This window comes from Manis javanica, chromosome 16 (genome assembly GCF_040802235.1).
Source record: "Manis javanica isolate MJ-LG chromosome 16, MJ_LKY, whole genome shotgun sequence".
Classification (NCBI taxonomy): domain Eukaryota; kingdom Metazoa; phylum Chordata; class Mammalia; order Pholidota; family Manidae; genus Manis; species Manis javanica.
This window is the reverse complement of record NC_133171.1, coordinates 14,987,350-15,008,339: the sequence shown is the minus strand read 5'-3', so window position 1 is coordinate 15,008,339 and position 20,990 is coordinate 14,987,350. Positions and strand designations below refer to the sequence as shown.

The following is a 20,990-nucleotide window of genomic DNA, read 5'->3' as shown; positions in this document are numbered from 1 at the left end:
TAATGCTGCATGCAGAGATAAAAGACTTCTCAAAGCAAAAGAACACACTGCTGTCATGTAACTGGCCCAGACGCCTCTATTATTTTGTTCTTCATTATCTGCTGTTTTTTTCTCTTTTAACACTTCAGTGAGAAACATTTATCTGGGCAGTTTGCTTGCTCACATGGAGATTCTAGGAAGAGAAAGGCTTTTAAAAAAATCTAAGTATATATAGCACCATATCTTCAATCCCCCAAACACCATCTTCTTTAGAAAGCTTACTAGCTTATTATTCTTCATGAAAGCCAAAAGCACATTGTGGAGCTATCTATTGTCAGTCAAGCATTTCTAATACATTTTGACTTAGCAGGCCTAAGAGTTACCATAGCTACTAATTAACTCTGTCCTGAATGCATTAGACTCCATGAGAATCTGCTTACGTTATGTAAAATGCTTGTGTTCTAAGTAAATTAAGAGAATATGCTAGATGCATTAAATCTTACTGCAAATAAAATTAACTCATCTCTTAGTAAACTCTATATAGAGGCTTTCAAATCTAAGCCTCAGAATTAAGTCTATATTTTCATCTTCAACTAGCTCAGTCTAACATACAGCTAAAATCTTGTCTCTCTCTCTCTCTCCTTTTTTGTTTTTAAAATATATCATATTTTGTTTATCCTTATAAACATAGTCTATATTCTTCTGGATCCAAGTATGTTTCTAGTAAACATTAGTGTATTTTACTATAAAAAATATTTAAATATATCTGGTATTTTCTAAGTTACTTTATTGTAACAATTTTTAAAGCATATGTAAACCATTACAACAGTATACTTTTTCTAGAAAACTTAGAGTTTCTAGTTATATGACATTTGAGACAATATGAAAGAACTGATAAAGTTTGTTTTCTAATTTCCATCCAATAGATTGAATTTTCACATCAATTTTTCTGAAAAAACTAATTTGTTTTGAATTCTGTATTTTACATCTATAGACATTTTAAGTGCTTATATTTACAGTATAAAAAGAATTGTTAAAAATAGTTTAAATCTTTTATCCTTATAATAGTTACAGCACATTAAAGAAAAAACTCCTAAATATCCATTAATAACCTGTTTATGAAGAAATAACTAATTTTACACTGATTTTTTTGGTATCCTTAATCTACAGTTACATGGGGAACATTATGTTTACTAGGCTCCCCCCTTCCCCAAGTCCCCCCCCCAACAAACCCCACTAGTCACTGTCCATCAGCATGGTAAGATGCTGTAAAATCACTACTTGTCTTCTCTGTGTTGCACAGCCCTCCCCATGCCCCCCCACATTGTACATGCTAATCATAAGGCCCCCTTTCTTCTTCCCCATCCTTATCTCTCCCTTCCCACCCACCCTCCCCAGTCCCTTACCCTTTGGTAACTATTAGCCCATTCTTGGTTTCTGTAATTCTGTTACTGTTTTGTTCCTTCAGGTTTTCCTTTGCTCTTATATTCTACATATGAGTGAAATCATTTAGTAGTTGTCTTTCTCTGCCTGGTTTATTTCACTGAGCATAATACCCTCCAGCTCCATCCATGTTGCTGCAAATGGTAGGATTTGTTTTCTTCTTATGGCTGAATAATATTCCATTGTGTCTATGTACCACATCTTCTTTATCCATTCATCTACTGATGGACACTTAGGTTGCTTCCATTTCTTGGCTATTGTAAATAGTGCTGTGATAAACAGGGGTGCATCTGTCTTTTTCAAACTGGAGTGCTGCATTCTTAGGGTAAATTCCTAGAAGTGGAATTCCTGGGTCAAATGGTGTTTCTATTTTGAGCTTTTTGAGGAACTTCCATACTGCTTTCCATAATGGTTGAACTAATTTACATTCCACCAGCAGGGTAGGAGGGTTCCCCTTTCTCCACAACCTCACCAACATGTGTTGTTGTTTGTCTTTTGGATGGTGGCCATCCTTACTGGTGTGAGGTGATATCTCATTGTGGTTTTAATTTGCATTTCTCTGATGACTAGCGATATGGAGCATCTTTTCATGTGTCTGTTGGCCATCTGAATTTCTTCTTTGTTTTACACTGATTTTTATCCATTTGTTATTCATTTAAGCTTGGTTAATAAATTATCCAAATAATCCTCCACTTTCATAACATTACTAAAAACAGAAACTAATGTTTTCAGTACCTAATTTAAATCTTATAAAATAAATTTTCACATCCATCTGAGTAGTATAAACTTCACATGTTAATATTGAGACAAAGAGCAACAAAATATTTATTTGTAAAAAAACTCTTCATCTGAATGCCTTACACCGGAAGCCTTCAAAGTAACTCAAATCTACAACCACCCACAGTTACCTTTCCCGTTAAACCTGTTCCTCTTGCGGTGTTTCTTTGCTAACTTCTGGAACTCTGCCTTCCCACTAAAGCCAGCATCTAGAACTGCTTTCTTCCATCTAACACCCCCATCTCCCCGCCACGCCGACACTCACACATATCAAGTGGGTCACAAATGCCTCACAGGCTTCCTTCTGTCATTTTCTCTGTATTTCCTATTCCAACAGCCTCCTAGCTGCTGTTCCCATCTCCAAACATGTCCTTCGTAAGTCATTCTCTGAGTTCCTCTGCAGTCTCCTTCTAAACCAGAAAAACACAGATCATATGGCTTCTCTGCTTAAGACCCTTCCATCCATTAGTGCATTTATTAAATCAATACCTACTGAGAGCTATGATGCTAAGTGTACAATGAGTGTGACACTAGCGTACCTCCACCCTTGCCATCCTCTGCCCCGTGTAAAGAGCCCCTCTGTGCTCCTTTAAAGCCCACCTCTGCCATATCTCACTTTGCTGCAGCCCTGAGGCCTGAATCTGCCCTCTAGCACTGCGGGAAGCCCCCAGAAACCAGCCTCCATGACCGACAGGAGCTGGGTGAGAATGAGATTTTTGATAACTCAGAGGAAAAAGATATGTAGTCAAATGGAGATAACAGGCGAAATAGACATTAGAGCAAATGCTTCAAACAGAGGTGTAAGTGAAGTGGTAAAGCTATTTTAAGGAAAAAATGAAGAATAGCCCAAAGGAGCTCCTTTCCACTGCCCTGAGTAATTCCAGTGTGTGGTGATCCGAGGGAAAACCTTAGGAGAAACTCCAATCTACAAGACAAAGACTAAAAGCCTCATTTGTTTCAACAAATGGCCCTTTATTCTCTTGTATTGGTCCTAGTTCATCCCATTCTGCTGTCCTCCTTCCACTGAGAACCCACCTGACGCGCGCCTCCAGACCCCCGCCCTCCCTGGACCCTGCTTCTCTGCACTTTCGTTTCCCAGCCTCAGTTCCTTGTCCCTTCCATGCCCAGACATTCCCTTTTCCGCTTCAAGATTCAGCTCAAGATCTCCTCCATAGTGAAGGCGTCCTTGGTCACTTCCTGTCCCCCGCACTCTCTTTACATATAAAACTGGCTCTCAAATCCATAACAGAATTCAGAATCAGTGAAGACAGGTGCACTCACACGCGGGCAGGGATGTGAGCTGGTGAGACCTCCCTGGAACACAACTTGGTGGCGTCCCGTGAACACCCATGTGGTGCTTGATGTTTCTTTCCCTTGGATTCTAACTAAAAACATGACCAGTGAGAAGACAAAGATACATGTAGAAGAGTGTTATTTCAGTCTCATTAATAAAATTAAAAATTGGAAATAACCCAAATAGTCAGCTATACAGGATTATTAAACAAATTAATATAAAATAGGTAAAAAGAGCTAAAGCATGCTTAACTGCATGGGGAAAATATCATTAATATAGTATTAAGGAAGTAAATCAGAATATAAAATTTCACAATTTTCTTTTTAAATATTAAAAATAGGCATATTAAAAAGATTGAATTACATATATCAAAGTGTTGGAGTGGTTATCACTGGATAACAGGTTTGTGGATAATTGTGTTTTTTCTCTTGCTATATTTTCCAATCACTGTATTAGATTTAATAATAAAAAATCTAATATGTTTTAAAATAAACATATTGAATTAGCAGATTGATAGGCTGAACCAATCCATCTATCCATCCATCCATCCATCATTGAAAAAGGTCATTCCGATTGTTCTGTGTGGACGTGACCTCGGTGATGCCATGATTCTGCCCCCATCACTGAAATGAGTAAGGCCTGGGTCAGTCCTGGCTCATCAGCCAGAGAAGTGCTGTCTCCAGATAGCATGCTTCCAGAAATGGGATGCACTGTAATAGAAAAATGTGTATGTCCATTGCATAGGCTCTGAAAGTCTGCCCTCCTACGAGGTGGGATTGTGATGCTAACTACCTTCAAAAACACCAAGACATTCATTATACCCAGGTCATACTGACATTTTACTTAATACTGAAAAAAAGCAGTCACTTTCAAAGAACCACTGAAAAGTCACAGGAAAACTTGATTAAATTCTGTGTAAAATGTGTTCTCCTACCTCATACTGATTGGTTTTCCTTTTACCTTGTTTATTATTCTTCAGGATGTGTTGGGACAGAGGTTGGCATCCCCAGGCCCAGAGGGGTGCCCCCAAGCCCTGAGGGAGCTCTGCACCCCCTCCCCCCCGTATATGGGAGGTGATGGCCCGTGCCCCTAGCCTGTTGATGCCAGTGCCATGAGGATCTCTGAATTTTAAAATTAATGAAGTGTAGGTAAGATTTGCTATTGAATTTCTCTGGTAGCCATGCTGTAAGCCTTCTGCTGGAAGAAAAGCACACAGAGCATCACTCCTGTGGTGCATCCAGACGCTATTCATCTGCAAACATATTTGTTAGTCCTGAACTCTTAGTCACTTAGCTGCAGAGGAAAGAAGAGCTATCAACACTTTGAATGGAGCTGATCTTTTCCTTGAGGCCACCAGCAACTGCCTGTAATCCACACCCTCAATAGCGAGATGTTGGTGAGAAGGTGCCAGACACGCGCTGAGGAATTTCTTGCTAATAAGTAACAGAGCGATCAGCTTCACCCAGTGACAGCTCCACTTGCCACTCTGAATGATGGTAGGAAGGGAAGGGAAGGGAAGGGAGAAAAAAGATAGATTTCACTTTTTAAATAGGCTGAACAACTTCTAAACAGAATTCTTCAGTAAGTTTACCAAGAAGCAAAATAATGACTCTGCAAGGCTTGGTGTCAGTCGGAAGGGAACTGAAATCCTTGAATTTTTCAGCATTTTATCACAGACAGTTGAAAGTTTTTATCATTGCTCTAAACATTATTTCTTTTGCCAGCTGTCATTTTGAGTTGGGGGCCAAGGGCAGGCCACCCCAAGATGTGTCACTGTGACATGCAGATTCTTTCTGAGAACAATCAACCCTAGAGACCCAGATGGAGACTATGTATGACCTCCCACCCCCAAATGCATAAAAAGAATTTGGACGGAGGAACTGCTCCAGGGGGAGTGTGACCATTTCAGTGTGAACTAGGGCACTGGGCTGGGGCGATGGGGCAGAGTTGGCCAGAACTCCTCTCTGAGGTCCATTGTTGCTGCGGGGCCATCAAGTATGTTGTTTATCAAGCATTTACCCTTTTCATGTTCCTGTGAATTGCTTCCCTTTTCCTCTGAAGTCCCAGGCCCCCACCCCCTTCTCCTGGGTCCAGGCTGACACATGCCTCCTTCTCCTTGACTGTCTTCGGAACCCACGTCTGCGGCTTTCCTGTAGGTACCTAATCAAACTTTGGTTCTTCTGTTAATCTGTCTCATGTCGATTTGATTCTTAGACAAGATAAAATAAATTTCTACCTTCCCAACAATAATTAGGACTCTGATCTGCAGTGCCTGAGAAAAAATAAATCCACACAATTCTTGCCTGCTGCCAACAAACCTCACAGATCTTCAAACTCATTTTCAGACTCTTTCCTAAAGGTTCGATTTCTCAAAGATTGCTTCTCTGGAAGCTTCAGGTGGGTGTCTGTGTGAGAATGAGAGCCATGGAGGCAGGGCGCGGCTCATTCCTGCCTCTGTGGAGGAACAGACTCGCCCCAAAACTCTGGTAAGGTGGAAACACACACTCTCACCAGAGTCCTCTGTCTTCCGGGAACGGAGCAGGAGGATGAAGAGAGAAATGATGGCATGTAACAGTCAGAACTAAGGTCGCAACACTGCTGTGTGGCTCATGCCGTTCACCCACCTTCTCTCTTAGTATTTCCACATGCAAATCAAGGGGACACTTGCTCAATGCTTTCCACCCTCAATAGGGAATCTGTCAAATAGCAAATTCCACTTCATGAAGTCCTCTGAGATGTCTCAGAATGGTGGGTCTGCAGGCACAAAGTGCCGTGAACAGCAGGACAGCTTAGCAGTCAGCTGGGGAGGTCTGGAAGGAAGTTCTCTGTGCTTTCCTTCTCCTGAGAATGTTCTAGGAGCTGAGACTTTAAACAGAGCCAAAGGGGATGCTTTCATGATGAGAAAATCGCAAGTGACGGCAACAGATTTTAATTGTATCAGTCACCAGTGAGGCATCAGCGGGTATTAGAGAAGAGAAAGGAAACCAAGCCCCAGACTGAGTCTCCTTCAGTGGAAAGGAGACTCTAATGTGGTTGGGTTTGTGGTTTCTGTTTTTGTTTGCAAAGGGCTTTTACTAGATTTTTTAGATTTAAGAGGTTTTAATTGAGGAAAAATATGATTCCATGGGTGGAAGCTTGGTTTCTTCACACACACACACAGACACACACACACACACACACACACACACACACACAGTTTGGGCAGTACCCCCACCCCCCACATACGATGCATCTCACATTTCATTCTGGGGACATCTACTACATGACGGTCACCAGGCATCCAAGGACGCAGTCCCGTGTGCATCACTGACACCAAACACGCCCTCCTCCAGCGCCCATGAGAGGCAGCACTGAGGGACCAGAGTGTGGCTGGCAGCCGTGGGCCAGGCTCAGAACCCAGAGCCCGGGGCTCAAACGCATCCCCCTTCCTGTTGCAGTAAAAGAGGCGCTGGCTTTGGTCAGAGGGCCTGATTTCTGATGCTGGGCCACACAGTCTCCTGTACCTTGGAATTCCCTCTGAAAATGAAAATTAAGCAACCTCTAAGACTGAAACACTCAGTTATGGGATTCCAGCATATTTGGATGTGTTTGAATCTCACCACCAGAAAGCCCGCCGTCACCTCCAAATGCCTGTTCGCATCGGTGTGTGATACCCCACACTGCAGGGTCAGGCTTTGTCCCACACAGCCCTTCCCCCAGAAGAGAACCAATCAGATGGGCAATATGTTAAAATTAACCAGCCATTTATGTCCCTTTGAGTGAGTTTATCAAGCTCTTTCTCATTAAACAGGCGCACACTTTTCTTTCATACTCCCTCATTTTCTCGCTAATTAAGAAAATAATTACATCAACTCTTTTAGCTACAAAATCAGAAATGGCTGTGTATTTATAGCAGGCCTGGTCACTGGGGACATTTCTTTCAGAATATTATGGAGTCTTTATGTTCTGATAACTGTTTTCCTCCCCATGATCTGCCTCTCTGAAAGGTGTGACAGTTGGCATGGAGAGGGCCACTAGCCACCTTGATACGACTGCATTTCAGTGGAAGGTCACTGCATTTCTAGTACTGGTCATTATCACCATGGAGAAAAAATCAGGTTGTTTATTATGTTAGAGAAAAGAATAAGGTACAAAGCTTTGAAGAGAGATGGCAATTCAAGTATTAAAGGAACAGTGGTGTAAAGAAAAACGTTAACGTGCACTCCTGACCAGCAGCTCAGCCTTCAAGGAGGAGCAAGTGGATCAGACAAAGTCACGGGCCACTCCCTCGGGCTCGCCTCCAGCAGGAGGCAGACGCCAGCAGGCAGGGAATCGTACTCTGTATGGCCAGGGCAAGTCCCTACTGGGCGCATTTCAAAATGATGACGTGAGGGATAGCGTCACATAATAAGGGTCTAAAAGAGAGTGCACAAATATATAACATTTAATATTATAACTTATATATGGTTATATATTAGCAATGTGGAGAAAGGAGATGATTTTAAAGCTTAGGTATTTATGCTCTGATGCAACCCCTTTATGTCAGGTGAAAGAACTGACTAGTTTTTCTGTTATTTAAATGTAGTAAATAATAAGGATTGTATGTTTCCTGTGGCACCTAACAGAGCACCAAAAACGGGCCTTGTGTCCACAACAACAGGAAGTTACCACAGTTTGGAAGGCCAAGCATCTGAAACCAACATGTTGGCACAGTCGTTCCCATCCTGGGGCTGAGAGGGAAGATCTGGCCCTCGGGTCTCTCCTGACGTCTGCTGTCCCTTAGCCAATGGCAGCACAGTCCACTCTATCTGGTGCCAGGTGACATTCCCCTGTGGGTGGGGCTGGTCTGTCTGTACTGACAAGAACCTGACAAATTAGCGAGAACTAGCCTGGGATCGTGAAGCTAAGGAGGGGAGCTTGGATTCAAACACAAATCCATGTGGTCAGATCAACCACTAGACAGTTTTGTACTCACCCGGTCAGTCACAATGCCAAGTGCAGCCAAGAGAGGAGGAAGATACAATACACCGGAATAGGGAGATAATGGGGATTTAACTGCTTGCATAGAACACAGCAGCGTGGATTCAATTACATTATAAGTTGTTCCCTTTCTGAAACATTAAGACAAGAGGATGGCGGAGAGTCATCCCTGGCCAGGGTCAGGCGCTCTGCGGCTGACGTCATGCAGGCAACTAGCCCAGTAACAGACTTTGAGGTCCAGGAGGACCGGGTTCCATTCAGTCCATCAGCACAGCTTTAGGTTCTGGCACCGTCTTCTGCTCCGCCACTTTATCAGCTAAAATACCTAACATTTCAGGAGACCCTCCTGGGGGCCAGGTGCTGTAAAAATGCCTTCCTTTTATCTCTTCTTATCTCTCACATGAATGCTGGGAGGGCTGGTGTCCCTACCTGGACCTCAGGGAACCAGGCAAAAGGCAAGTCGTGGCCAAGGTCACAGCAGACTGTGGGTGCTGCCACCTCGCCTCCTACATTACCAGCCTTCACACGTCAGTGACATAAGGGTGTGTGCATTCTCCAGCTCTCCGGACTAGCATCTTCATGATTAAGTACTTCCAGAAAGGCTGGAATCTTGGATGTAAAGTAGCTGCCAGCAGCTACCTGGTCTCATCACAGAGAAAAATAGTAAGTAGAGAGCTCATGACTTTGGAGCTGGGATTTTTTCCAAGGAGCCTTTAGCCATGCCAGCAACCCATGAAGGCCAGGTATTGCTGGCATGAGCATCTGGAATTCCTAAGAGAGCTAATCAACCTAAGTATAACCAAGAGTGTAAATTTTGCTTCATTAATAAGAACACTTTCAAGAATTTCAAGTAAACAAACTCTTTCCGCTTCACTATGTGTGAGTATGCAGCTTTCTCAGCAAACTAGCTCTTCATGCTCGGGAAGCATGCCCTGAAGAAGGCTGATTAAAACAGAAATAACTGGTAACACTGATATCTTGATGATCATATAGCAGATGGTAGCCTCTCATCAGAGGCAGACGGCACAGCATTACAGCCCCCAGATCATCATGAAGGAGCAGAACCAGCTACTGCGAGGACAGAGGCTGTGGCGTCACACGGGATGGCCAGAGCAGCAGCCCTGCCTCGTACTTCACCCCCAGTGCATCTTCACCCACACTTTCTGCCAGCAAAGCCACAGCATTTATGCCAGACAGGATGATGTGCAAACTCTCTCTTTTAAACGGACCTGCTGATGATGCATTCCCTCCAAGTATTACTGTTTGTAGCTAGGGAAAAAAAAATCACCACAATAGCTGCCGTGTATTGAGCACCTAGTGAGTACTAGACTGTGGCATGCTGTGCACACTGTGCCTTATCCCAGTTAGTCCCCAACAGTCCCATGATATTCATTACGGGGTTCAGAGGCTGCCAGGATTCAGCTACCCACACACACACTCAAGTCTCTCTTACCACCTACCATTCACCCTAAAGCCCTATGCTCTGCTTCATTACAATGCACGGCAAGCACTGCTCAGTGCCAGAAGGTTCCAGAGACCCAGAGTGGTGGCACAGAGCAAACTCTGCAATCTTAGTACCACACAGCCACTATATCAGACAGAGTGAGCGGGAGGAGACAGTATTCAGTCCAGACAGCAGAACTTGAATCAAGAGATTGTTTGCAGAGGGGCCGGCAGGGCTAAAGGGTGACAGGCAGGAGGCTGACGCTCGCAGAGACTCGCGGCAGAGGGAAACCAAGGCCAGAGGAAGATGGGAGGAAAGCAGCGTCACCGGAGCCAGTGAAGATGGAGACCATGGAGGAGGTGTGGCCCTATGAGGCTGAGTCGTTAGAGCCAGGAAAGAGTAAGGACAACACAGCCCAATCTTTCTGTCTCCCTCCTCTTTCCAGTACCTGTCAGCGCCTCCTACTGGCAGACCCGACTGGAAACCACTCAGCAGGGAGCCCAGGTGACAGTCATCAGAAGCCAATCCCTTGAGGACACAGCACAGCACGGGCAGCAGAGAATGGAGACAGGGAGGCACGACCGCCCACTTTGCATAAAGGTTCTGAAGACCATGCTCCCACCTCTGTGCTGGGACTAACCCCAAGAGTAACATCTGAGACTAACCTGACCGATAACCAAAAATAATCATCGCCTTTCAGTCTGTGACCTTTAAAAATTAATACACCCTTCTATCCTACACGTTTGTGTCCCTCAGATGTTCTTATGTTAACCAGATGCCATAGGTCAGCATTATTTTGGAGGGACCAGAAACAGTTTATCAATTATGACTCAGTCAATTGTGGATCCCTTAATACTGCTAGAGACAGATAAACTAAATGAGATGACAAAATAATGTTTTAGGAGTTGGTCTACCATACCAAGATTCAAGTAATTTAATATTAAAATAGTGATCTAATCTTCAGGAGATTAAAAAAATAGTCCAAATCATGATTTACTATTTTGCTTAGTAGTTCTAATATTTTAAATATAAAGGAACAATGAATCAGCCCCTGGAACAGGTACTTAATTAAGTGGTGTGTTCCTAGAATATCCTCAACAGTGCTAGATTAAGAAAAAAATAACATCACCTTATTCGATTATGTCAGAATTTTCTTTTTTAGTCATAAGAATGACACAAAGTAAGTTTTCATTGGTGAACTGAGAAACACGGTGTGTAAAGCAACAAAATTGGTAAATAAAGCAAAGCAGATTGCTATTTATAATATCACTTATTTCATTAGCAAACACCTTCAGAGGAACACTAAGAGACATGCATTGAAATTACACCTGCCAACCTGGGCATTTTCTGTCATCCGTTAGGCTTTCTTCAATACAGAAGTAATTATGTCGCCATTCCATAATTCTCTCCTGAAACATTTATGCAGGTGTCAAGAATGCATTTGACACAGTTCAGAGTCCCTGAATGCCTTTAACTAAAACATTTAAAATGTCGCGTATGAATGGGGAATTGCTGTGGATTGAAATGCATATAAATGAAAGTGGTAACTTTTAAGAAATAAAACATTACATACACTTGGGCACTTTTACAACAGCTTTTGCAAGGGTGTGTTTGTGTAGTTTTTCTTTTTCTCTGGATTTATATTTGCCTTTTGATGTAGATATTTTCTGATAGATCTTTGAAAGAAAATTTGAAGACTAATATGCCAATGTTCTTTTTGACTCCTGGGATTCTATTTTTTAAAAAAAAGAAAAAATCTACTGCAGTGTAACTTGTTGCGCCTAGTGTTTATTTTTCTAAGCTCTCTCAGGGTAGAAAATATCAATTTTAATTATCATTCACAATCCAATGGCCTTCCTTTGGACTTGATTCTCCAGATAGTAAAGTACTAGATAGATTCCCAACTCAAGGTTGCTAAAGGAAAAGAATTTTTAGGAATTTGATAGCTCCCCTACAATTAATTTTGTAATTGGTCTAGCACGAATGACAGAGAACCACCGGGAAAAGTCCCGGGTCCATCACTGCACCCTCCTCAGATCCTCTTAGTATTAGCTGGCTTTAAAGGAGAGTCCAAATCTTTCTCTAAAAATACAGATTCTCAATCTGATACTTTAAAGGCCTAAAAATAGTAAGTCAGGCACGGAGAGCGTTTGTTGTTTCCCAAAGCACTGTGGCACCTTTGCCTTACGGGGTGACTCCCAGCAATCTTACGTGACAGGAAGGGCAGGCAGTATCATCAGCTGGGAAACTGAGGCTCAGAGATGTCTGCAGCTTGTCCGCTCCGCCAGCCAGGCTGTGGCACAGAGGGCAGGAGACACGAGTGGCGGCGCACATCGTGTCCCCTGGCAGGATGGAGCTCAGCCTAGAGGAGGAGGGGGCTCCAGTCACACCTCCTCCTGGGATCATGGAGAAACCCAGGGGCCGACTCTGGCTGTCCCTTCAGCCCTCTGGAGGTGAGGGCGGTTCCCAGCTCTCCTGGGCCCACGGAACAGGGAAACCCTCTGGGGCCTGCTCTTCCCAGTACTGAGAGTTATTGACTCTGCTACTAGTCAATCCCTTGGCTTTTTTAAATCCAGTGTTTTAAATAGTCGACTCGGTTAGACCTGGGGTTCTGTGTCTGGCCGGGCCGCTGACCTGCTGTCTTACTGTGAGAGCCGGACTCGGCCTTCTGCTTAACCAGCTGCAGAATGGCTGTCGTGGGCGCCGGCTCCGTGGTGGTGGGCAGGTCCCTGTTATAGCTGCTAGACTCCATCCACGCAGGAGAAAATGCTGCGCCAGTTACAGACCGGGGCTGAGTTAGACGCCAGGAAATCTTAAGGAGAGGAGGTGGAGAAATTGATCAAGAATGACTTTCTTAAAAAGATATATAGCATCAAATATTTATAGCATTGGAAGATGCTTTTCAAGGACTGTCAACCTTCCCTGGAAGTGTTAATGCCTAATAATGGGGAAAATCACTTTTAAAAGGTTCAAAGTTGCTTCTGAGCTTACTGATTTCACTGAAAACAAAACATTCTAGGGAAAAAAGCCTCATCGGGCAAGATTTCACAGGATGTTCCAGCTGCGCACGTCCAGGCTCCCTGCTCAGCCTGACCGGCCTCGCCTCACGGCTCTGGCGTTATCAGCTCCTCCTCTGATCCTCTCCACACCAGCCAGCTCCTGACCAGATGAGACCACCTCCATTATACATCAAGGAGAAGCGTCTGACTTTCTTGAGTTTTGTCTAATTCTAGGTGGGCACCTTTATGAAGAAACAATTTAATATGCAGGGAACAGAGTCTCTTCGGTGGGCTGTGACCGAGCTACAGAGCCAGTAACAGGGAGCGGAGGCTCCTGCCACAGAGCCTCAGGGCGCCTGGACGCCTGCCGAGAAGGCCAGGCTAGCCCCCCAGCTGAGGGGCTTACCTGCTAACTGGGAGGAGAGTGTTCCTCTGGGGCCTTTATAAGCCAAAATGCCAGAAAGCAAAGAAGCAATTACCATTATTTTATATGGAAAATGTCTGAGCATTTCCAAGCCAGAAAATAATGTCTCTCAGGCTTTGATGATACCTTAGCACACATCTTGCTAATGCACGCACAGAATAAATCAAGGTTAGTCGCAGATGCTCACTGACGCAGCTCAGAGCTCTGGGGGCCTGATACCGAGAGGCCGGGTGTGGCTCCCGGGGAAGGAGCCGGTGGGGCCCCTCCCACCAGTCAAGCGCCACTGCCTCCACGACAGCTCTCTGCAAAACACACTGAACACTTCTTTCTCTTTTTGCCTTTTCCTGCAAAAGCAAAATCCCCCTCAGATTTCTTCCTGTTAGCAAAAACAGGTACTAAGAAAGCAGGCAATGAAAATCCTATCAGCTAGGAAGTGACGATCACCAGCCCTGAGTGAGACAGCAAATCCGGTGGTGCCCTGAATACAAATGCACGGAGCCCACCGCGATCATGCACAGTGTGCGCGGGAACTCAGTACGTGTTTATACTAATAGTAAATGACCTCTCTGAGCAGCACTGAACAGAAGGGCCAGCTTCCAGTGAGTCTCCCCATCACCTGATCGGGGAGGCATGTATTCACTCATTCATTCATTCCCTTTGTTTTAAAAGTCCACTGCGCTGTGCTGAGACAAGGTGGACGGCCTTTTGGTAACACTGTGCAGACCATAAACAAAGCCCAGTCCTCACTGCAGGTGGCAGAGGAAATGTCCCCAGAGCGGGCAGAGTGGAGCACACAGACGACACGGCAGCTGGGAGCCACGGCGCCCACCTCTCACCTGGTCTGACCTGGAACATCTACCGCGTGCCTTTCTGTTTTTGACCTCAGATGAGTACAGAGACACCTCATCACCATCACCTCAACCCAAAGGAGGTCAGCAGGGAGCACTGGCCCTTTGCGGACATTGTTAAAACTGCACCCAGGCCCGGAGGCGACAATTGCCAAAGTTCTTACCCGAGGGAGAAGGTCCGGTACAGGCCGCCCAGGAAGGAGCCCAGGGCCTGCAGTGACCCGACAGTGAGGTGAGCGTCCATGAAGACACCACGCGGCCCGGGAACTCGGCCGGAGCCTAGCGGGGCTGTACTTCCTCGTTAGCAACCATGTCACGCGGCCCGTCCTCCCACCGTGCTCCCCGGCGAGCCCAGGCCGCCCCACTCCGTCCCCGCCCCCCAGTCGGCGCACCAGCCAGGAGAGCCGCTGAAAGCAGCTTGGAAACTACAGACATGAACTGAAATCAATCTGTTCCTGGCCAATAATCACACCTTTGTGCTATACCTTCTACTACAATTGAACAACTTTCCACTGGCTTCACACTGAGCTAATACACTCTTTTTACCCACAGGCCGCTAAAGTGTTCTATTAATATTCAGTAATGAGACTGCTTTGCCTGCTTACTGTCACAGTTATCTTTACTATGTCAGATAAGACCCACCCTTCATGTAAATATGTCACCTTGGAGTCCTCCAAAAATTTCATAGCGCCTCAAATATATTTCCTCAAATCCTTTGCACATTCCTTTAGGAAGGGTGCACAGGTTGTCATTCCGGCTCACATCAGTAGAAGGGGAGTCCCGGCCCTCTGGGGTTGGCCCACCCAGCTGGGAGGCATTGCCTGGCCCGGGCAGGGAAGCAGCTGAATTAAGTCTTATCAGCAAATTGGGCCTGGCGGCTGCTGTGGGTGAGCCAGTCCCTGTCCTGGGGCAGAAGCAGACGGATACATCTTCACCAGCTGGGTGGGGGGTTGTGAGATATTTGTCACTCACAAGAATTAAAATATCAAAGAGCATAAATAATTTGCTCTTTCATTAGAGGAGATTCAAAGTTCTCTCTTCAACAGTCATCTGTCACTCACTGAATACCTGAGGTCTCCTTGGGAGGGAAAAGTGGGCGTTGCAGCTGATATAAAAAGAACTTACCGAGAATATACTGAATACATTGAATTACCAATAGCAACTTTCATATGTGTGAAGGTTGGGGGAAGAGTAAAGACCCATGAATTCAAATTAATTAGTAGTTTGGATTCCTCTGTCCACGTAACTAGAACAACCAGCCGTTCATTTGAAGAACAGCAGGCTCTGTTATAAATCCTGTGAGCTTTGCCACCATACAAGGAACAGTCCCACTGGTGGCTGGTGATTTGTCCAAGTCCTAGAATGACAACACGGGGGTGGGAACCCCAAGTAGAGGAAGATTTTTTCTTGGTGATGTGCTCTACACTGGTGTAGTGGGGTACGCTGTTTACTAGCTCTGGACCTGGAGTCAAACATCCTGGTCTTGAATCCCACCACTGCCTCTGGCATTATGACTTCAGGCCTGTCACTCAGCATCTCCCTGCCCCGGTTTCCACATCTGTAAATTGGGTGTTGTAAAACCATGTTTGTTTCACAGGGTTTTAGGAACATTAACTGAGTCAGTATTCATAAAGTGTCTAGCTCAGTGTACACACTCAAGAAAGCTCAATGAATTCACACTGTCTCTATTTATTCCTCGATCTGGCTACTTCTAGTCTCACCACAGACCTTTGGAAACTTTCTTCCTGCCCCACTTATAGTTTACTGAATGAGTATATCAGATTTAACCCAAGAAATTTATTTAAGACAAGTTCTAAGAGAGTCTCCTGATCAATGGAGTTTTAAGACCACTTTATCACTATCAAATCCTAAACCTCAAAGTTACAAACTTCTCAAAAACAATTTGATCAAAAATGTTTCCTTTCATACCCATTACTTCACCAGTTTGCATTTGTTTATATGCATCTCTGTCTGCTAAATGAATTTACATTAATTATTTACTATGATGGTTTATTGTAATTGTTTCCATTCTGCCATGGGAAATTATGTTAAATGAGCAGATAATATATCTTTTTGAAGCTTAAATACAGTTAATGAGAATAGACCTCAATATAAACCTCTCCTCACCTGTGGATTGTGATTCACTAATATTCATTATTTCTATGATTTGCCTGCCTTCTTGCTGATGAGATTGTCCTTCCCTCTAAATGGTCACTGTCACTTCATTTAACCATATATATCTAGTGAATATATTTTAAACATGAAAATTTCATCAGCAGTGATAGAGTCAGTAGTAGTAAATCCTTAAAGAGATTTATAAAGGTAAACATGCATAGCAGAGAAGCGATCCCCTTACCGGAAACTGGACTTCAAATCAAGCACCAGTCAATGCTCTTCCTACAGGGCTTCTTGTCACCCTCACACTGAGCTACACTCACACCACAAATTGCTTTCTAAAAGTGATAATGCAGAAGACAAACATTATTCGCTTGAACCTAAAATCTGCCAGGGACTTCCAAGGGAAGAAATACTGCAGGCTGCAGCAGGCAAGATAAGAAATACTTCAATAAAGATTCACTCGAAGGAATGTTTCCCCTCTGCTGGGAGAGAGGATTATATGAAATAGTATCTAAAATGATCTTAGAAAGTTCTTCTAATATGCACAGACAGATGTAGACAGATAAACTCTTTTTTTCCTCCCAAACACCATAATTAGAGATCTTATCAAAATTGCTGTGTCTTCCTGAACCCTTTTATAGAATGAGAATAGGTTTAGTATAAGAGACACCTTCTCTCAATCCTTATGTCGTTCATTGACCTTATAAGTGACCCTCTCCAAGGTGATTAATCTCTCCTATCCTGAGCTTTTTCACTCGTAAAACAGGGAATTATTGCAAGGATTAAATCTGATAATATGAAATTGATTCCTTACCTGGTTCAGAACAGACAGTCAGTAAATAGAAGGGATTTTAAAAATTTATTAATGTTAGCCATACTTGAGTGTTGGCTGCATATGTATACCAGTTCTTGTACTTCAGAAGAATAAAATTGCACCGTTTTTCCAATACCTGTTAGATTTTGTAATGTCCTCAACTAAAGTTTCCCATTATACATTTTTTACTACATAAAAATGAAAGGAGCTGAGGGCTGATTACTTCCTCTGAGCCCAGACCTCACCTGATCAGACACCCTGGCATAGAATTCGATGTGAGCAAAAAATAAACTTTGTTGTATCAGCCCACTGACATTTGGGGTTTGTCAACTCAGATAAATAACATGGTTCGAAATTTTTTTAAAAAATCATTCCTCACAACGATGGTGGAGAAGAAGAAACATAAGCAATTCTCTTCCAAGAAGTTCTCTTCCAATGCTTCTGTTTCCACTCTCCTGGCCACAGGTTGGACTGAAGAGAAGCCTCTGCTGTGGGGAAGAGGGGAGAGATGCCCCTTACAACTCTGTCTGGCAGCATTTCTTCAGAAATGAGCTGCTGCTTCTTAAAACTGAAGGATGATTGACACACAGTAGCTGTTACTTTCAGGTGATTCAACATTGTTATACACAATGTTGTGAGCCCCACGGCTACCATCTGTCACCACAGTTATTACAATATTATTGGCTGTATGTTCCATCCCTGTGACTTATTTATTTTATAGCTGGAAGCTTGTACCTCTTAACGCCCTTCACCCATTTCGCTGCCCTCCCCAACCACTCCTCTCTCTGGTAACCAACAGTTTTTCCTGCACGGATGAATCTGTATCTGTTTTGTTTTGTTCAGTTGTTTTGTTTTAGATTCCACATATAAGTGATACTATGTAGGAGCTGTCTTCCGCTGCCTGGCTTATTCCACTGAGAATAATACCCTCTAGGTCCATCCATGCTGTTGCAAATGGCAGGATTTCCTTCTTTTTAATGGCTGCGAAGCTTTTTAGTTTGATGTCACCCCACTTGCTTTTTTTCTGCTTTTGTTGGCTTCTCTTTTGGAGTCAGATCCAAAATCTCATTGCCAAGACCAGTTCAACGAACTGACACCCCTGTGTTTCATTCCACAGTTTGAAGAATTACGTTCAAGTCTTTAATACATTCTGAGTTGATTTATGTGTCTGGTATAAGATAAGGGTCCAGTTTTCCCAACACCATTTATTGAAGAGATGATCATTTCTCCAGTGTATATTTTTGGCTCCTTTGTTGTAAATTAATTAACCATGAATGCATGGGATTATTTATGGACTCTCTATTCTGTTCCATTGATCTATGATCTGTGCTTAGTCCGAGATCATACTGATTTAACTGCTATAGCTTTGCAAAATAGCTTGAAATCAGGAAATGTGATGCCTCCAGCTTCTTCTTCATCAAGATTGTTTTGGTATTCAGAGTCTTTCATGGTTCCATAAACATTTTAGGGTTATTTTTTCTGTTTCTGTGAAAAAAATGCCATTGGATATTTGATAGGGATTGCACTGAATATGTGGATTACTTTGGGTAGTATAGACATTTTAACAATGTTTTTTAATTTCATGAGTATGAAATACCTTTTCATTTATTTGTGTTTTCAATTTCTTTCATCAATGTCTTCTGGTTCTCAACATACAGATCTTTCACCTCCTTAGTTAAATTTATCCTAAGGAGTTTATCTTTTCATTGCAATTGTATGTGGATTTTCTTAATTTCTCTTTCTGATCATTGTGTATTGATTTTGTATCCTGCAGCTTAACTGTACTTGTTTATTAGTGCTAACGGTTTTTGGCAGAGTTGTTAGGGTTTTCTACACATAATATCATGTCATCAGTAGAGACAGTTGTACTTCTTACCAGTGTAGATGCCATTTATCTCTTTTTCTTGTCTGATTGCCATGGATTGGACCTCCAGTACTATGTTGAATAAAAGCAGTGAAAGTTGACATTCTTGTTTATTCCCAATCTTAGAGGAAAAGCTTTCAGCTTTTTAGCTTTGAGTAAGGTGTTAGGTATGGATTTGTCATATATGGCCTTTATTAATGTCGAGGTATATTCCTTGTATATCCAGACCAAACAGCTGTATTATTCAAACAATGGCTTTAACTATTTCTAATTTACAACTAGTGGGAGTACACTTTGATGACAAAGTTCTTCAAAATGCCACATCAGATTTAAATCAGTTCATTGTTAAAGAGGAAGAAGGAAATTTTTGCTGCTTCTGGTCTGTACTAACTACTGCTTCGGTCCTAAGAATTTATTTTAGAAAATGTGTCAACTATTTGCAAAAGCTTGAGTTACCTGAAAGAGTACATCAGTAAAGCAATGTCACAGGAAGATTATGAATGCCTTTGAAGCTTGCATGGTCATTTAATATTTTATGTTACCAATTAAAGACAATGCTTTAAATTTAAGAGAAGCTAATTTTAAATAAGGCTTTAAACAATACTGACAGAATAACACCCAAACAAAAAAAGTGCAAACTTCCAGATGTTATCAAACATAACTTCCTAATATATTGTTAAATATTACCTCAGTGACTTAATAAAAGTTTCACTTTCTAGATTACATTGAACTGAATCCTGCCAACCACCGGTCTGAGCTTGGAGGCAGCTCTGCCGGAGGGTCTCCTGGGAAGAGCCAGTGCCAGCACCATATTCTGACCCAGTAAGACCCTAAGCAGAGAACGTAGACAACCCCACTGGTACTTCTGACCTCCTGACCTACAAACCTGTGAGCTAATAAATGGATGTTCTTTAGAACCATTAGGTTTACATTAGTTATGCAGCTGTAGAAAAATAATATATCTATGTTTATATATGTGTTATACTATGTAATATACATTTTGTATATTATGTAAAACTAGTTTAAAAAATTAAGACTTCATAAAAAAAGAAAAAAGTATAGCAAAGAAAATTAAGAGAGAGTCCTTAGAAATAAAAACCATGGCAGAGGAAATTTAAAAAATAGGAAGTTCAGAAAATAAAATTGAGACAACTCCTAGAAACAAGAAAAAAATCAGAAAGAATATTATCAGCACATCAATAGAGAAAACTGAGCATCTATCCATCAGAAATTCCAGAGGACAGAATACAGATACTGCAAACAAGCAACTTCCCAGAACTAAATACATAGGTTTCAGATCAAGAAATCGACCAGGAGCTCAACACAATGAATTGAAAAATAACTGACACAGTGACGTATCATCTCTGATGTGTACACACACCCCAGTGTGGGTTTTTTCCCCCTGAAAAGTCTGCTAACCGCAATTCTGCATTCCTTCTGTACAGCAATATAAGACATAACTCCTCCTTTAAACAAAAGATTAAACTTTCTTTCTTTAACGGCCCTGGCTGTTCCTTCTACTTACCACATGCCAAAGACCCTCGGCGAGCTGCGGATCTGGGCACCAGTTACCATTTCATTCTTTCATGGGACCTTTTAATGCTATTTAAAGAGAGTTTATCACACACAAAAATCTGTTGTCTTGTTCATAATCAAATGAAACAAAAAACTGTAGAAAAAAACTATAAAGATCTGTGCTGATGTGCTGGCCAGGGCTGCCTCTGTGCGTGCCAGTCGTTCTGAGTTCCCCCTTCAACATTTCATCCGAGCGTATGGAGAGCGGCTGAAGGAGCCCTTCAAACAGGCAACAAACAGGACACTGAAATAAGTGAGACTCTCCATTGCCTGTTTCCAAGCAGTCCTCAGAGCCTTGCTGTGTAATAGGATATTAATAAGAACACAAGTAGAAACTGTCCCAGGGGCTGGCTCCTGGGTTTGGGGTACCCAGCGGTGGGTCACCACACTAACCTCTCTATTAAGATACCCACTCTCTCTTATTCTCTCTCCACCTCTTTTTATATCTTGCT

The 20,990-nt window shown here is 42.9% G+C and overlaps 2 long non-coding RNA genes across 2 annotated transcripts in view; both read right to left on the bottom strand.

Annotated features, from left to right (window-relative positions):
- LOC140846737 (uncharacterized) overlaps positions 1 to 20,990 on the bottom strand; it is a 202,267-nt gene that overhangs the window by 90,810 nt on the left and 90,467 nt on the right. The window lies entirely within an intron of this gene.
- On the bottom strand, positions 11,189 to 14,605 carry LOC140846736 (uncharacterized). The gene is made up of 3 exons (XR_012126104.1): positions 14,332 to 14,605; positions 12,531 to 12,708; positions 11,189 to 12,258 (listed from the first exon to the last, which is right to left on the bottom strand). It is a non-coding gene; the product is annotated as an uncharacterized lncRNA (long non-coding RNA).